This window comes from Mustela nigripes, chromosome 2 (genome assembly GCF_022355385.1).
Source record: "Mustela nigripes isolate SB6536 chromosome 2, MUSNIG.SB6536, whole genome shotgun sequence".
Lineage (NCBI taxonomy): Eukaryota > Metazoa > Chordata > Mammalia > Carnivora > Mustelidae > Mustela > Mustela nigripes.
The window spans coordinates 24,192,667-24,210,185 of record NC_081558.1 but is presented as its reverse complement, the minus strand read 5'-3'; the positions used below and the strand labels follow the sequence as shown (position 1 = coordinate 24,210,185).

Sequence of the window (17,519 nt, the reverse complement as noted above, 5' to 3'; positions counted from 1 at the left end):
ACACACACACACACACACACACACACACACACACACACACACACACACACTACTTGCTACACTGAGGCTTTGGATTCTGGGGTGGAAGCTTCAGGCCCTTACCCTGCCCTTGCCTTTAATGTCCTGTTTTTGCCATTAACTAGCTGTATTACTCGAGATAATTCCATAACCCTCCCTGCCTCCTTTATCCCATCCACAACCTGGAAGTAATAATACCATTAGGTGGTTGTGAAAAATCAACTTTGGGATATTGGAAACGTTGTGCAAACAAGTAGTGGTGGTGGCATTAGATTCGAATGGATTCATTTCAGCTTCTAGAGTCCAGGAGACCAGCTACAACCCACCCTGCAAGTCTATGCCAGCCTTCAGAAGCCAGTGCCTAAATTTATCCCAATCCCCATTGTTACAGGTCAGTGTGGGAAATCTTCTGAGGTCAATGATTGAGGTAATTGGCTTGCCGTGGATCTTGAAAAAGTCTCTCTGTTAAATGACATAATTGGTTTTAATTATATAATTATGGCACTTAAAGTGTGGGGGTGAAAGGTTACTATTATATTTAGAGGTGAGATCCCCAAATGAAGCAAGGGTGTTCAAGCCAGTGTTTCTTCAAATTTCTCTTTTTATTTTTTCAGAGGGGAAGTCAGAGTAGGCTGGCCTTGGCCCCGGCCATTTTGGGATGATTATCCTGCAATGAGGTAGTGTTGGGGCCGCTCACAGCATCATAGGAACCTTTGTAAAGAGACGGGAAAGGGCTTCCGTAAAGACCTCATTGCGATCTGAAGTTAATGAGCAGTGGGAACTCAACTGTCAGCAATTGAATGTGATTGGGCAGGGTAATTATATGATTGCCTCTGGTGTTTGCTCATGCACAGGGATATTTTTATTGGAAAAAACCTAATTGCTTACTTACTTAGTGGAGGGAAAACCTAAACAAATTTGTGTTGTCATAGATTAAAAAGACATCCTTTCTTTGTCTCTAAAATAGCTGCTTGCTCCGCTTTTTAAAAGTGAGGGTTTTGTTCTTTTCATGCTCAGTCAGAGATGTTGTTTGCAGGTTTTGAATTATATGCTAATAGGAAAATATTCGGACTGTGCATTTTGGTAAAATGACCACGTGCTTATGGCCATGTCTTTAACCATCCCTCACAATGGTCTCTTTCATAATGCAAAAGCAGCTAGAATGCTGGGCAACACTCAAGATACTGGGGCTTTCACAGGGTTTTTTTGTTTGTTTGTTTGTTTGTTTTGTTTTGTTTTCCGGCATGGAGCCCCCTGACAAGACTGGCTTCAGACGCTATCCGGTTTTCCTTACTTGTGTTAGGCAAGTGGGAGGTATCATTTCTATGGCAGCCTTTCAGACATCACAACAGCCAGGGTAAGAGGAGCAAAGTGTTCCCTCTTTGGAGGAAAGGAAAGGGACAGCACCCAAGGGAAGGGAAGAGGCCGCGGGGCTCCCACTTTGGTGATGCCAAATTTCAGTCCAGTTCCTTGTTTTGACGGTCCTAAGTACGGCATCTCACTCGCCTGTGATGCTGCTGGGTAGAGAACAGACAGATGCAGTTGAGTCTATTCTGTAGCAGTTCAACTCTGCATTATTAGGGTTTTTTTTTTTTTTTTTCCTATCATCTTATAAAACAAACTATTTTCTAGTTTCTTTCCTGACATAGCACCAGAAGAGGTCAAATCATGACTGCATTGTGGGGTTTGGGGAAGCACCGTGTGATGAGAACAGCTCCTCAGGTCAGCCATGCTTTCTCATCTCAGAATCTTGCACATGCTGACACACCATACTCTTGTCTGGCTAACTCCATGGGTCCTCTAGGCTCAGTGTTAAATGTCACTTCTTCCAGGAAGCTTTCCATGACCACCCCTCCCCACCCCAATCTGGTTTGCCTGCCTTTGCTTTATGCTCCCCGGGACCCTCTAGGTCCCTTTATCCACTGTCCTTTAATTGCTTGTGTCGTTGTCCTAAAAAGCCATAAGCTCCATGAGGGCGAGGCTTGTGTTGATATTTGTCACCCCTGTATCCCCAGAGCCTGGCACCGTGCTTGATGAGTGTGCCCAGAACGACTGAATGAGGAGAAGAATGGTTGCTGAGTGTCCTAGAGAATTGTGCTGTGGGACGCCTGGGCTTCCCTACCCTTGCTGTTAATACCGCTTTCTTGTTGCTTATAATTTTCATTGCCCCAGATGATCCAGCTCTGTCGGAGGCACGGAGGCACAGTCAAATCTCATGCTGTACATTGATCACCTGTCCAACCTTTGCCTAGAGTGGGAGCCCCCAGTTCCTTCAAGAGATCCAACTTTACCTGTCTGTAAAGAAGAAGAGGAGGAGGGAGACAGCGGGGAGGATCCGCTGGCAGTTTGACACCAGAGCAGGTCCAATGTTTACTTTTACCCTTTTGGAGGTGGGTAATTGCAAACACCACGGGGAGCTGGGTTTCAATAAGAAACCTGTGCGATGATCTTGGATTTGGGGGCTCACACATACTTTCTATTTTGCTAGCACGTACACGTGGCTCTTTTTGTATTGAAATCACAGCCAGACGGTTCCACGATTAGCCCAACTTAGAACAAGAATCCAGGCTCATCAACCACATGATGTGAATTCTCGTACGGCTTCATGTTGTTTGTGTCTTGCTATGTGGACAGAGAATACGGTTCATTCATTGGTTCCTATTTCATGACTATTTATTATTTGCTTTTCAAGGTCTGTGATTTTCAACAGCTTTTCTCATTTTGATTCTATGGCTTTTGATGTTTTAATCCCACCCCCTACCCCCCATCCTCTTAGACCATGAGATCCTGAATAACTACCAAAGAAATGAGCTGGCATTGAGACCACCCCTCAGTGTTTAAGTATAGCCTTTCACAGCCTGGGGGCTGTCTAACCAGCTTTTCCTCTAGGCAGAACATGAACCTTATCGGCCTTGGGCAAAAGGGCTTCCTATTAAGGACCTAAACCTCCTAAGTTTGTCTGCCTGCTGTTGGTTGGGCCGTGATAACAATTTCTGGGTGAATGGACATTTGCCTGTGGAAACTGTGGTGTCACATGTAGCAGGGAAAAGTAACCTTCAGAGCCCTAGGATGCTTCCTCCACAGTGCTCTGGGCACACTCCCTAGGTCTAAAGCATATTCTCTCTCAGTTGGTTCTGGGGCTCTATTTAGTTTTTATTCTTCAGTTACATTTCTGCTTTGGCGTAATAAGCACCTCAGTTAGTATCTTTGGGGGTGCCCTTCAAGGAAGAGTGTTTGAACAACCTCTTACAGTAGGTGTGTTCGCCAGTGCTGTGTGCTTGGAATCAGATAGGGATGGGCCATAGTGAGTTCTGTGCCTGAATTCCAAGAAAAAGTTCAGTTTTGGAATTGTACCAACGGATGTCTTGCCACCTCATATCCTTTCTGGATGGAGGCAGATAATTACTGCCTACACAAATAAATCACATACTTTCCTTAAAAAAATTTTTTTTGAATGACATTTGATTTGTAATTAAAGTTGGTGATGTTGTCTCTGAAGTGTCTCATCTTGTATAATCACAATAATTTATGTCCTTTCAGAATACTTCTGCACACAGGGCTTAGTTCTCTGGTTCTCATTGCATAAGGTGGTAAAGGGGAACAATTTAAGAGCAGAAAAAGACAAATTAGAATAAATGGCTGCCATTTTAGGTCACACTCAAACCACTAATTGTTTCTATTGCTTTGTTTGAAAAAATATTTTCATGGCCCTTCACTGATGGATTTATTCGGCATATAGATTTAAGCACTGGCCCTCCAAGTGCCCTGCCTACAACCTGCTCTCCAGCATCTGTCACCTGGGAACTTGCTAGAAATGCAGATTCCCAAGCCCTACAGGGACCTACTCAATCAGAAACTCTGCAGGTGGGGTCCAGCAAGCTGGTTTGAATGCACTTCCTGGTGATTCTGCTGCACACAAAAGTCTAAGAACTTTCGGTTTAAAAGTTCTGTGCGTATGTGAGGTGAGGTCATTAATAGGAGAAAACCTTTAGCCTTGTCAGCCAGGAGCTCGTGATCCATTTTGGGCACACATTTTGGGCACAAGGCATAAATTCATCAGACAGTTTGGCAGAATGATCTTTATAAACTGTAAATTACATCATACACTTACTTCCTAAGTGCCTCCAGGCAGTTCCCTTTGTGCTTGGAATAAACCTAGATGCTTGGCCAAGACCTGCAAGGCCTGGCATGCTCCATCCCCTGCCTAGTCAGCCTCATCTGGTGCCAGTCCCTCCCTGCCCTGGTGCTCTGCCACACCACACTGGCCCTCTTTCTAATCCTCAAACACACCTGCTGAGTGTGACGTCAGCAGGAAGGTAGGAGAAGGGGAAGGAAGAGAGAAAATTGCAAAGGCTCAGTAATAGGTTTGGTCACTGAAGTATTTTTTTCATATGACACAATGTCCCTCTTGGCTAATATATTAATATATTGATATTTGTAGGTATCCATGTGATAATATTTTCACATGATAATATAAGCAGCCTCATCCTGTAGTGTAGCTAAGTCTGAAAGGAGTTGCTGATTCATTAAAGAAACATTAAATGTAGTTTACTTTGGTCTGAGCGTTATGTATTTGGAATGATTTCTCTGTCTGAGAGTTGGCCCAGCGGGCATAGCCAACCACTGAGAACTGAAGAAACACAGCTGGAGGCTCAAGGTGCTGAGTGTGAAATCATCTGGATGGCACCAGAACATTCTGGAGCCCAGGCATGAATCTTGCTGGCTTCACATTTAGGAAGGATGGTGACCATGATCGTTAGGTTTTGTCTTTATAAATTATAAAGTTATCTGCGAATGCCAATTTTGATCTTTGGTGTAGTCAATATACCATGTGATTTGGGAACAAAGCAGCAGGTTGGATTTTTATTGAATGTGAAAAACAGTGCTCTCTTACGATTCTCTTTATAATGAGAGAGGGAAAAGATGTATTTTAAATATGATTTGTTTAAAAAAACTTATTTGAATTTGAGGCAAAGGGGTTTTTAAAGATTTGGGACTCAGAATGAGGAACTAAGGCAGTGATTTTTTTAGTTTTGCTTTTTGTGTTGATTTTGTTTTGACGACCTGAAACTATTTCACAGTAACGGACTAGTATAAGCGCAGCATCTCTGGTTTGGTGCATTACTTGCTTTTTACAAAACCTCCCATTTGAGCTCTTCAGCAGAGGAGGGGGGATTTGCAGGAGTCCTCAAGGAGGGGAGGGGGTGGAAAGTGCTCCTGGCTGCCTTATGGCCTCACCTGGCTTGTGGAGTTCTCCCACAGAACAGAGGAAAGTCTCCTACCTCAAAAGTACTCCAACCCACCAGGAAGCCCTTCCTGGCTTAGAAGGCAAAACTGGGCTACCACAGATGGCTGACAATGCACGTGTGAACAAGACAGACACAGCCTGTCCCTGTCCTTCCAGAGCCCCCGGCCTGGAGGCCAGAAGACTTCAGCAAATAACTACTCAAATAAAGGCGTGTTTTCACACTTTGAAAGGTGCTCTGCAGGATAAGAGAGCGAGGGGAGCAGAGAGCAGGGAAGCAGGTTCCCTCTTGGTTAGCCTTGGGAGGCCTTCTCTTTGGACCCGAGTTTGAGGCTGAGAACCAAAGGATGAGCAGGTGTTTATTTGGGTAGGTGTCTAGGTTGGTGGCACCTTGAGAGGGGAGGTGGTGCAGGAGGGTTGGGGGAGTGTCCCTGAGGACCTGGCTCCACCTCCCATCCTAGCTAGGATTCTGCCCACAGAGGCTGCCACAGCAGAGAATCTTCTGAGCAATGACTTGGGTGAAAATACCCAAAGATTGTCTGCAAGACTGAGCCGCAGGGGAGGAGCTCTTCCTCCTGAAAGGATGAGAGACCTCTCCAAGGGTGCAGTGACAGTACTCACACCACTGTGCCTACACCTGACAGCAGCACCTGGCCTCCAGCCCTACCAGTGTCAGGGACATTTATAATACTCTGGAAGATTCTTGCGTGGCTTTAAGGGAGATATTTCGGACGGTTCGAGGGCAGGTTTCTGTCTGGTGTGTGTGTGTGTGTGTGTGTGTGTGTGTGTGCGCGCGCGCGCACTCACACATGCCCAACATGCTGACTTTGCATGGATCTGGCTCTCTGAGCTAACTGACAAATGAGAGAATAGATTCTGCCAGTCCAAATACCCTGCAATGCTGAAACTCGATTTGAGCAGTGTGAAATAAAAAAGACACCGATTCATTCATTTGTTCATTGACTATGTGTCTGGAACATGATGCCTGGGGCACAGTAAGCCCACAGTCGATACTGGTTATTACAGAGGGAGTAATAAGCCAACTCTGGGTTCTCAATACTTTTGCGTTCTTGTCCCCCTGAATTTTGCAGCTGTGCATCCCTCTCCTGTCATTTGGGAGTGACAGTGCCGCGTACCAGGTTCTGAGCGCATCTACGGCTCTTCAGAGAGACCGGACTCTCCCATAGGAGGGAGTTCATGGCATGAGCTCTGAGACAAAGCCTGCAAGCACGAAGTGACAGAGAGCAGTTAAGCTTCAGGGTGGTCTGAGTGGCTTTAAAAAAAATTATCAGGGGCGCCTGGGTGGCTCAGTGGGTTGAGCCTCTGCCTTCAGCTCAGGTCATGATCTCAGGATCCTGGGATGGAGCCCCGCATCGGGCTCTCTGCTCGGCAGGGAGCCTGCTTCCTCCTCTCTCTCTCTCTCTGCCTGCCTCTCTGCCTACTTGTGATCTCTCTCTGTCAAATAAGTAAATAAAATCTTTTTTAAAAAATTATCAAATTAATGAAGACACTTACTTGGGGGCATCTGAGTTTCTACTTGCTGAAAAAGGCTTATTAGCCTCTTTCTGAGGAGACAGATGTTTTCTTTGGTGGAAAGAAGGGAGCATGTCTGAAGACCTGAATAATTTGAGGCTGGAGTCCCAAGCAGAGCCTATGAGTCAAGTCTGTCCAGGTGGCAGTTGGGCTGGCCCACACAGGGTACTCCCCAAACCTGCAAATATCACATATAATCCAGCATTCTGGATTTGGGGAAAAAATCGGATGATCTCGCTGCCCTGGGCCATAGTCCCACAGATGGCTACAGAAATCCATCCCCACCCCAATCCTGCCCCGGCATCCGAGCCTGCCCTATCTGGTTTACCAGCCACTGATATCTTGCTTATACCAGGCTCGCATCCCTCCTCCATTGCTACCTCCCTTGCTCCTGGCAGCACGGTTTACAACCCTGATTAGGACATGAAGAAGAGAGCCTCACGGTGGGCAGCAACATGAAGGGCAGCAACGGTGGGCCCATTATTGCATTCTTAGTGGGTGGTGGGTGGTAGAACCCCCTTCCATTTTCCATCCTAGCTGTGGCCCTCTGCCTCAGTGCCCCGTATGAGGTGTTAGACTTCTGGGGAAACTGAGGCCCAGAGAAGGATGTGATTTGCCAAAGGTCACAATGTGGCAGGGCTTATTGGGTCAATGTCAGCGGATCACCCCTCAACCTGAGCTTCTCGTCAGAATGCAGTGGGCACTTACCCAGGCCCCACCTCAGGATTCTGACTCATTTGCTCTGGGCTGGGTGGGGCTTTGGTGCCGGGTCCACGTGGACACCTTCGGAGAGCCCACAGCATGACCCGTGCACAGCCCACCTGCTCTCTTGACAGGTGTTCTGCTCCCATCAGCCCCCTTGGAAGCCCCTGTCTCCTTTCTGAATTAGTCTTGAGCATCTCAGACCACTGTCATAAACATGGATTCAAAGCCAGAGCACACGTGTCCGAAGTGGCTCTTGAAAGAAAAGAGAGATAATGCCAAAACCAAAAATGTTTTAGTTTGAAATCCCAGATATATCAACAAAAATTGGGACTTGGGTGGGGAAGATGGTAGACACGAATGCTTGCCTTGTCTTATGCATACACGTGGGAGGTCCCGCTGTGTCTAGTGGTTCCCGAGGCCGGCCTGATGTGTGTTTCTTAAAGGCAACCTGTTATTTTCTTACGAGATGCTTGTGGATTGTTTTTTCTTTATACAGACAAGCCAATAATTTTGCTAACCTATGTCTACTTTTTGCTTCCTTTATATATTCCTGGTGTTCACTAAGCCCTTTTAGCCTGCTACATCTGCATGCATGTATTGATTCTTTTCTTAGTTTTAGCCTTTTCTTCTGGAGCATCTGCTAGTCTCAGGCTCTTCACTATCTAAGGCCCATGTCCCTCATTTTGTCCCTCCTAGGTTACATCTCTATTTTCTGGGATAACCTGGCAAATTTATGTGTTGTTTCACTGACGGTATTTTCTGCAATGGTGACTCAGGTCTTAGCTGCTTCTGATGTCAACGGTGGGTCCATTATTGCATTCTTAGTGGGTGGTGGGTGGTAGAACCCCCTTCCATTTTCCATCCTAGCTGTGGCCTTCTGCCTCAGTGCCCCGTATGAGGTGTTAGACTTCTGGGGAAACTGAGGCCCAGAGAAGGATGTGATTTGCCAAAGGTCACAGAGCTGGCTCCCAGTGGAGGTGGGAAGAGAACTCCGGTTTCCTGCAGTCCAGGGCTCTTTTTATTTCCAAGACTCCACTAGCAAGATTGATTCTGAGATACAAAATATTTAGATAAAATCATCACTATCCTCAGCCTAACCAAATCTCATACCTATTAAGTGTGAGTATTCCAAAGAAAAGTGTTTACCCCGTATTCAGTCTTTTTCCTCTACAGCAGAGCTTGCCTCAATAAGCTACTTTCATCAGAGAGAGCTAGAATGTGGAGAAAGTTGAAAGCAGTGGTTTCCAGTCGGGGGCACTTTTGTCCGCCAGGGGACATTTTTGGTTATCACAGCTCAGGTTAGGTGGGAGAAGGGTGCTGTATTGGTATCTAGAGGGTGGAGGCCAGGGACCATGCTAGACATCCCACAAGGCAGAAAACAGCCTCTACAACCAAGAATTTTTCAGCCTGAAATATCAATAATGCTGAGGTTTAAAAACCCTGATTTCAAGGGAACAAATTCTACATCTCCCGTCTGTGAACTACAGTTTCCCTGGACTAAAGCCCCTCAGGAGGCCTCATACCTTGACCCTTCCTCCTGGCACACACGCATAAGCAATCCTGGACCAGAATAGAATGCTTCGTAAATATACAAGTGATGATTTCTGACATATGTCTAGAGACTACTGTGACTTCTAAAATAATTCACTTACAAATTTACTGAGTTCCTAGTAGCTTTTTGTAACCAGTGTTTTTTTGAATCAAAAAATAAGAGGAATAAAATTACTCAGGTGGAGGGCTATGTAAATTTTTTTTTTTTTTTTAATCTTTAAAAGGAATGCTCATCTCAATTATGCTGTCCCTGTCTTCCATGATAAATTTGAAGTTTGGCTGTGCCCTTGGTCAAGTAGCTCCCAATCCAAGGGAAAATCCTTAATGTCTGATGGCTTTTACCAGTGTCTACAGTGTTGGAGCAGATCTGGCAAGCAGATGTTCATGGTGGGAATTTTCCATTCTAGAACAGTTCCTTCTGAGGCAGGAGGAGAGTTAGGTCAGAGAAGAATGTGCCAGACAATATGCCCCTTTGTTAACCAATGCTGTCGCTTTGGCTGCCCCTCTAGCAGCCTCATCTTCCTGAAATCTTCAGTAAAAGGGCCATTCAACCAATACATGTGGCATTGGCCGGGACTTCTCTAGCTCAGCTCTCACAATAAGAAATGGAATTAATAAGATTCAAAAGAACCTCAAGACCCATTCTGCAAAAGTCTTACATCTCTGGAAGAGCTCAGAAAGACGGATTATCAAAAACCAGTTTCTTGAGCAAAACTCTCAAACCACTAATGCCAAGTAATCAAGGTGACTCACAAGGGTCTGAAATCTTCGCAACATTTATTGAGCACACTGGGACACATACTAGATGTTCAGTGCTTAGTTGAATTACTTTAGTCTTCAGAGCAACCTATGATTTAAGTAATGATACTATGACCATTTCATAGATATGGAAACTGGGGCTTAGATCCACTAAATGGTGTGCCCAAGGTCACACAGTATTTCCTCTTTCTTTAACCACCTGGCTGATAATTCAGCCACACTATTGATCTTGAGTCAACAAGCCATTATTTTAAGCTCTATCCCTTGTTAAATCAGAAAATCCAGTCCTTGTAGAGATATGTAGTTATCGTAAGAAATGATTTGAGTCGGGACACCTGGATGGTTCAGTGGGTTAAACCTCTGCCTTCGGCTCAGGTCATGATTTCAGGGTCCTGGGATCAAGCCCCGCATCGGGCTCTCTGCTCAGGGGGGAGCCTGCTTCCTCCTCTCTCTCTGCCTGCCTCTCCACCTACTTGAGATTGAAATAAATAATATCTTTAAAAAAAAAAGAAAGAAAGAAAGAAATGATTTGAGTCAATTGTAATAGAATTGGCAAAGGCTAAGATATGTGTAATAGTAACAGAAACTCCAAGTTTGTTGAAAAAGGTATTTCCAACTTTTCTCCTTTGTCCTCATTTGTGGCCTCAACACATGATAGGGTGTGATACAGAGGTCACTTGGAGGGGATCAGAGACATGCTCACAGTCAAGAATCAGGCACAAAATGTGGCTTTAAACAGGTCACTTGGCTTCTCAAGGTTTCAAACTTCTTCTGGCACACAAGGGAGGTCATAGTTTATTCAACAACCATTTATTTGGCATCAATTATGTACACAGATAGGATGACAAGCTCACTATCTCTTACTGAGACAGTCATACAAATAATTCTAATGTAATGTGATCTGTTCTAGGGGAGAGATCTGTACTCTATGAGAGACTATGAGTACTGCAGGCTGCCAAGGCATGCTGACCCCAGCCTGTGTTTACTGAGTGCCTACTATGTATCTAGCTCCATTCCAGAAGCAAGAGATTGCAAATGCAGTCCATTTTAGTTGGAGGGCTGGGGTGGGGAGAGACAGTAAACCAGTAAACAAACAAATAAAGTGATTTCAAAGGCCAGTTAACAGCATGAAGAATATATAGTAGAGTGATATATAGAATGACAGGGGATGGAAAGCACTACTCTAGCTTAATCAGAGAAGGCTTCTTTGAGGAGGTGAAAGCCTTGGAAAATGAGAAAAAAAGTTCTACGCAAAGAATTGGGTGAAACAGCCTTGATGTGTAAGGTTCCAAAATTTCAGTATTCTTTCAACAGAGAAGTTCAGATGTCAAGCATGTGATATCACTTCTTGGGATTTGTTGAGATTTTTTTTTTTATGGCCAAGTACATGCTCAATTTTATGTAAACATTCCATGTGTATTTGAAAAGAATGTATATTTTCTCTTTGAATTCATATTCTTTGTATGTTTTTTAGACAAAGCTTATAAATTATGTAACTGAAATCTTGTATACCTCTATTATTAGCTGTTCAGCTGCTCATTTTCTGAGAGATAAGCATTCAGATACTCCTGATGATTACAGATTTGGTCATTTCTCTTAGTAATTCTATTAGTTTTTGTTTTATCTATTGCTAGGCTATGATCTTTTTTTTAAAAATATTTTATTTATTTATTTGCCTGAGATAAATCAAGAACGAATAAGAGAGAAAGAGCACAAGCAGGGGGAGCAGCAGGCAGAGAGAGAAGCAGGTTCCTTGCTGAGCAAGGAAGGTGATGTAGGACTTGATCCCAGAACCCTGGGATCATGACCTAAGCCAAAGGCAAATGCTTAACTGACGGAGCCACCTAGGTGTCTCTAGGCTATGATCTTAAATGTATTTAATTTCTTTATCTAATGTTATAACTTCCTGATGGTTTGTTCTTGTTGTCATTAACAACCCCCTTTATCACTATTAATACCCTTACTTACTTACTATGTTGTCTGATAATATTGCTAATGCAACATCCTTTTGGTTAATTTGTGGGAGTGTAGCCTTTTTCTGTCTTTTTATTTTCAGCTTTTGTGTGTCACTGGTCCATTTTATAAGCCCTATAAAGCTGATTTTTTTGTTTTTTTAAATCTGGGGTCTCTGCCATTGGTGGGTGAATTTAAGCTATTTATATTTATTGTGACTAATCTACCTGACTTAACTTTGTCTTCTTTTTTGTATGTTCTGTTATTATAGGTGCTCTTTTCTTCTTCTTCTTCCTTTTCTCTCCCTTACTGCCCTGTTTGAATTGACTGTGCTTTCCTTATTTCTTTTTACATTCCCCCCTACTAGTTTTGAAGTTACATATTCTATTTCTCTTCTCTCAGTGATTTGAATAGTATCTAAGGCAGAATTTGGCAAACATTCAGAGACTCTTAATGCATTGCCTTGTGTTGGTTTAACAGCTTTCTCTGGTATCCTGACTCCCCAGTGGCTGAGGCTTTAATGGGGAAGGGTGTAAATGAAAGTGCAGAGCATGGTCGCTGTGATGATTATATCTTAGAGTGTGGATTTCCAGCTTACCTTTGCCAAGACCTGTGCCCTAGTGCCTGAGGGTTCTGGTACTTGACAAACTGTAAAACCCTCATGGGTTATGGGTAACATAGCAGCTTCTAAGCAAGAAGTTACTTGGTTTCTTCTGTTGCTCTTCTCCTTGTCTGCATTTGAGCTCTTGTAAGTGATGATAAACATTAAATAGCTCCTGTAAAACTGTTGAATTGTCAGTTTTTAAACTGCATAAAACACTGACATTTTCATTAGATCCTGGTCCTGAGGAATGTCCGGCTTTCATCATAACAGATTTGTTTACTTCTACAGAGAGTCTTAATGTGCTGCCTATGGGAGAGATCTTACTGTCACCTGCTCTTAAATGGGAAAGTCTTTGTTCAGCCAAAGATTTTTGGAAAGGGATTTGCAAGAGGGCTTTTTTTCACCTCCCCCTCTCCTTCTCCTGCCATCTCCCGAAAGGGTAAGGGATGGGAATAGAGTCTTTGAAGAACTTTGGTATTGGACAGGAAAAATTGCAATGTAAAATAATCCTGCAAAGCCCATTAGGAGACAAAATGTTGGAAAGATGCTATTAAACCACTATTTAGTTTCAATGTATCCTGTTAAAGATAAGCAAGTTGTATCTATGTCTTTTTGACCTCAATTCTTTGCTCTACATTTAAACAGATATCTTGATTTTGGATTAATAAACTCTCTTGTGTATATTAGTAGAGAAAACATTTTAAACTGCTGGGTCCTTCTAAGCAAATAAGAAAAGAGAGGGCTTTTATCTTCTGATCATTCCATTAGATTTTTAACATTTTTTGCAGAAGATGCCAAGCTCTATGAACAAATGTAGAGTCATCTCAATTTAACAAGCTGGAAAATGTGTGTGTTGAAAGACAGACTTGTCTTAATATGACCAGGGCCTGAGAATGTTAACTTTCCTGGAATCAACATGTTTGCAACTATGGCAAAGTTTCTTGCTTATTTTTTAAAAGAACTCCCTCTTCTGTATTAGCTTGTTGAATCTGTCACTGACAGGTTTGTCTTCTTTTACATTTCAAGAGAGGGAGCCTGGCATGAATCAGGCAGATTAGCCTTTAAATTCTCCTCCTAGGACATACTAACTGTGTAATAATCGAAGAGTTACTGAACCTTCCTGAGCTTGGGATTTCTCCTTTATAAAACTGAAATAATTGATTTTCCAGAGTTGATATGGTCATCAAATAAGAGAATGTGTGTGAAGTCCTCAGCACAAAACTACTCAGGGGACCATTCAGTGATATTTGATAATGGTGATGCTAATGGTGGTGGGGAGAATAATAATAAAGATGATGGTGGCAGTAGTGGTGGTTGTGATAAGGATGTTGATGACGGTGGTGATAATGGTGGAGATGATGATGATGGCAGTGGTAGTCATGATAACTGGATGTAAGAAGTCCCCTGAAAAAGTCTGAGGGAAGGTATCACATAATCAAAGAATCCGAGAAAAGATAGAGTTGTCTAATACTGACCCACCTGACCCATGGTCCCCCACCTTCTACTTGGGAAGTTCCAGTCACTAGAAGGTCCTTTCTGAATAAAATCCTACTGTAGACTGCAAACCACAGAAGCCTATTTCATTCATGCAATTCTGTTTTCAGACCTGGATTTGTCTTAGAAAAAGCCAAGAAATGTTACCCTGAGTAATTTGATGCTGTTGGTATCCATTTCCTTCCTTGTTCGTTTCTTGGCTTCTGTGTCCTTGGATATTTTGGAGTTCTTCTTTGGTCTCCTTGAGCATTTCTTGGTCATCTCTTTGCCAGCTTGTCTTTCTGGGGCCACTGAGATACATGAGGGTGGAACTCAGAGAAGGCAATGCAGGAGAAAGTGAAGGGTGTACGGTGACGTTGGGACAGAATCTGAGTATCGTATCACAGAAGCAGGGTAGGGGGACAGTTCCAGGTTGAGGGAAAAGGTCAGTATTTTTTAATATAAGGGCAATAGAGAGGATGAGGAAGGCCAGGCAAGACCACTTCTTTGGGCATTGGACATTCAGAGTTGGCATTGGACACAAAATCACTGAGGTGGTGAAAGAAGAAAAGTAAAGGAATATCTGGGAGGTGACAAGGTGAAATTAAAGAAATGAAATAGAAATTAAAGAAAGAGGAGGTTGTATAGTAGACAGACTTTGGGGGGAGGGCATGATAAGGGAGAATCAGGCTTATTTGTAGACCAAGAGAAGGGAGCCAGAGGAAGCTGAGTGTGAAGATACAAATGCAGAAAGATTCAGGCATTTGGTCCTACAGGAAGTGGGAGAAGTAGAAGCAAGAATTCATTGGCCCATAGAACCACCTGCCACATCTCCAGTGAGCACTCAGGGGATAGCAATAGGAGAGAAAAAGTATAACCTGGGAGACTTATGTTGAATGACCTTGACTTTCTCTTAAAAGAAGGTAAGGTCTCCAAAGAAAGTCAGAGATCTTTGCAGGCATAGGGAGCTGGGGAGAGTTTGAAAAGAACCACTGTCTGAAATGGATGGAAAGTCAACCAGTGATGATTAAAAGATTTGCCAGGGAGCCCTATGGAGGGGAGGAGGTGTGTCTCTGGATCTTCCTATACTATTCTCACCCTGGTTTCTGTCCCTAGGATCTTCTGGGTAACATAAGTGCCCTGGAATCCCACAGGTGGCCCTCAGTATCCCCACTCCCCATTATGGGGCCTTCCCTTTTCCTCTGCCCATGCTCAGAGGATTATCGCATAGAAATGAACTGGTGGACTGATTCCCACCAAGATTGCAAAGGTGTAGTATCTCATCCCCCCCAGGCATTAGTGTGACAGGTAGTCAAATGGAAGGAACACGGGATCAGGAGTCAAGAGCATGGAGTGTAGTCCCAGGTCTATTTGGTTAACCTGTTCTTGTGCCCTCCTGTAGCACAAAATGTCAGGCCATTCTTGCCTGCCATTGCAACACCAGCATGTTATCTAGCACCTGCTATACAGTAGGGGCTTGTAGAATTTATTTGACTAGGTTAATGGAGAAGATACAAAAGATCTCCAAACACCCATCATTCTATGCAAATGTGAGGGACTACTATTCTGACATGCATTTTAACAAGCACAGTATCAGCCCCAGGAGTGACTCTCTAATAATAGAATTGTCAGCCACCACTGGTAGGCAGGCAAAAGGAAATACTTCCAGCAGAACTGGGTGGAGGCTTTCCAGAATCCTCACATTTAACTACCTCCATGTCTACATCTATTGGTTTGGCTTATAGAAAATTAGCTCCTATCCCTTCAGTAATCTGATCCAAGGTGATTAGTCATTTTTCATTCTTGCTGTTAAAATAAATATATACCCAGGCATACACTTTGTCATTACAAACAAGAAGCTGAGGTGGAGGCAAAGAGAGATGAAAATGGGATCTAAACAAAGAAGCAGAGCCTCCTTCTCACCCACTCTTTCTACCCTCCCCCCACCACATACACACAAATAAGATCTTTCTCTACCTTTCCCCATGACTCCACCAGCATGGAGAAATCAATTGTCAGCCAAATCCCAAAAGAATAAAAGAAAAATATCTCTTCAGAAGGAGAGGGCAGATGGGAGAGATGGAATCATCAATAAAAGGCTGAAGGGATTGGCCTAGAGAGTGTGGAATCCAAGAGGGTGTTTATTTTCAAAACAAAAGCTTACTGATCACGTACTTTTCAACAGATGAGAAAAATGGAATAAGCAGAGCTTGTGCCTGGGCTCCGGGACATGCCCACAGTGGCCTGAGCTACTGAGTCAGCAAGAGCGGCTTTTGTTCTCTTTGCTCAGGCAGCAGGCAGCCTGCGTGTGAGCAGGACTCGCCAGCGAGCTCCCCATAAGCTCCAGGAAGGCTGCATCTGGCCTGGCCATCCTTCCCGTTCCGCTAGGTCACCTAGAACCCCAACTTCCTGCCCTGCCTACACATTGGAACAGCCCGAGGAAGCCTCACCAGCCATCCCTTGGCTCACAGCCCGCATGACTGAAGAGCTGCCCGTCACCAATCCCGCTTTGGGCTAGCTAGCGTCTTTGGGGGGCACTGCTCTTGTCCACAAATGTTTCTCACAGAAAGGCCTTTGGTGGGGGGAGGGGGGGGTCGTTTTTTCTTGAGAAGCTATGTGTCAGAGCATTAGACAGACATGGTTGGATTTAAAATATGCCTCGGCCACTTGCATGCTGTGTGACCTGATGCAACTTGAGTTTTCTTTTCTGAGCCTCTGTTTCCTCACTGGTAAAATGGGGTAAGTCAAACTTGCCTCACAGGGTGTGGGAAGACGAGGATAATGAAGACAAGGTGCCTGTCAGAGGGTCTGGCAAAGAGAAGGAAGTCGGCAGTGGGCAGTGAACCTGGCTGGAGAGACCCCTAGGACCTATTCAAGACCTGTTTGTTTACCGTTGTGGATGTTTGCTTTGGGCCTTGGTCAGTTGCTTTTTCAAACAGAACCACACACAGGCTTGTGTTTTGAGTGCTCATTCCCTCTGTAAATAGCTTTTGGCCTGCGTGAGTTAACAGCATCTTCCAGGCCCTGCCTGCGCCCTGGATCTCAGTGTCTGCACCTGGAACACGAGGGGCGCAAACTTGATTTCGATTAATATGAACCAGCTTCAGGGTGCCGTTCTGTCTCTGATGTCTGAGAAGTCTCTACTAGACTTTCTGCACCGGAGTGTCCTGCACCCGCTCCCAGTGGCGGGTCCCTCAAAGGTGCCCCGGTGCAGTCATTCGGGATATAACGCAACCCTGAGGAAGAGGAGAAACAAAGAACCGAAATTTAAAAAAATTCTTGTTCGTATTTCCCAGCTGCTATATAATTAGCTATGCTCAAGTGAGAATCTTCACAATGCTACCCCTTCAAGATGTAAGGATACAAAGTAGAAAGTCAGTGTTCTGTACCCACCGACTTTTGGCAATATCATCACACGCCCCAGATGCTACCAACCGTTCATAGTTTTAGTGTATGTCCTCCCCATTTTTCCCTCTGAGTTTATAGCACATATTCCTATTTACATATATACATGCATATTTACATAAATTTTAACCTGCAACTGGCGATTTACTTGATAGCTTATCGAGTGCATCCTTTCAGGTCAGTATAAATAAATCTACCTTCTGTGTTTAATGCACCCCAATGTTCACACCATAGAAAAACTGTAGTCATTCGGTTATAACCTTCTGTTGGGCA

At 44.0% G+C, this 17,519-nt stretch overlaps 1 protein-coding gene across 7 annotated transcripts in view; it reads left to right on the top strand.

Annotated features, from left to right (window-relative positions):
* The window catches only part of ERC2 (ELKS/RAB6-interacting/CAST family member 2), a 915,738-nt gene that overhangs the window by 812,317 nt on the left and 85,902 nt on the right, over positions 1 to 17,519 (top strand). For 5 of the 7 annotated variants that reach the window (XR_009402378.1, XR_009402376.1, XR_009402377.1 and 2 more), the window contains one exon: positions 2,191 to 2,379. The exons of 1 other annotated variant lie outside the window; for it this stretch is intronic. The gene's annotated coding sequence lies outside the window, so the exon portion shown is untranslated. Of the gene's footprint in view, positions 1 to 2,190; positions 2,409 to 17,519 lie in introns of all 7 variants that reach the window. One more of the 7 variants, XR_009402374.1, reaches the window with a different exon arrangement.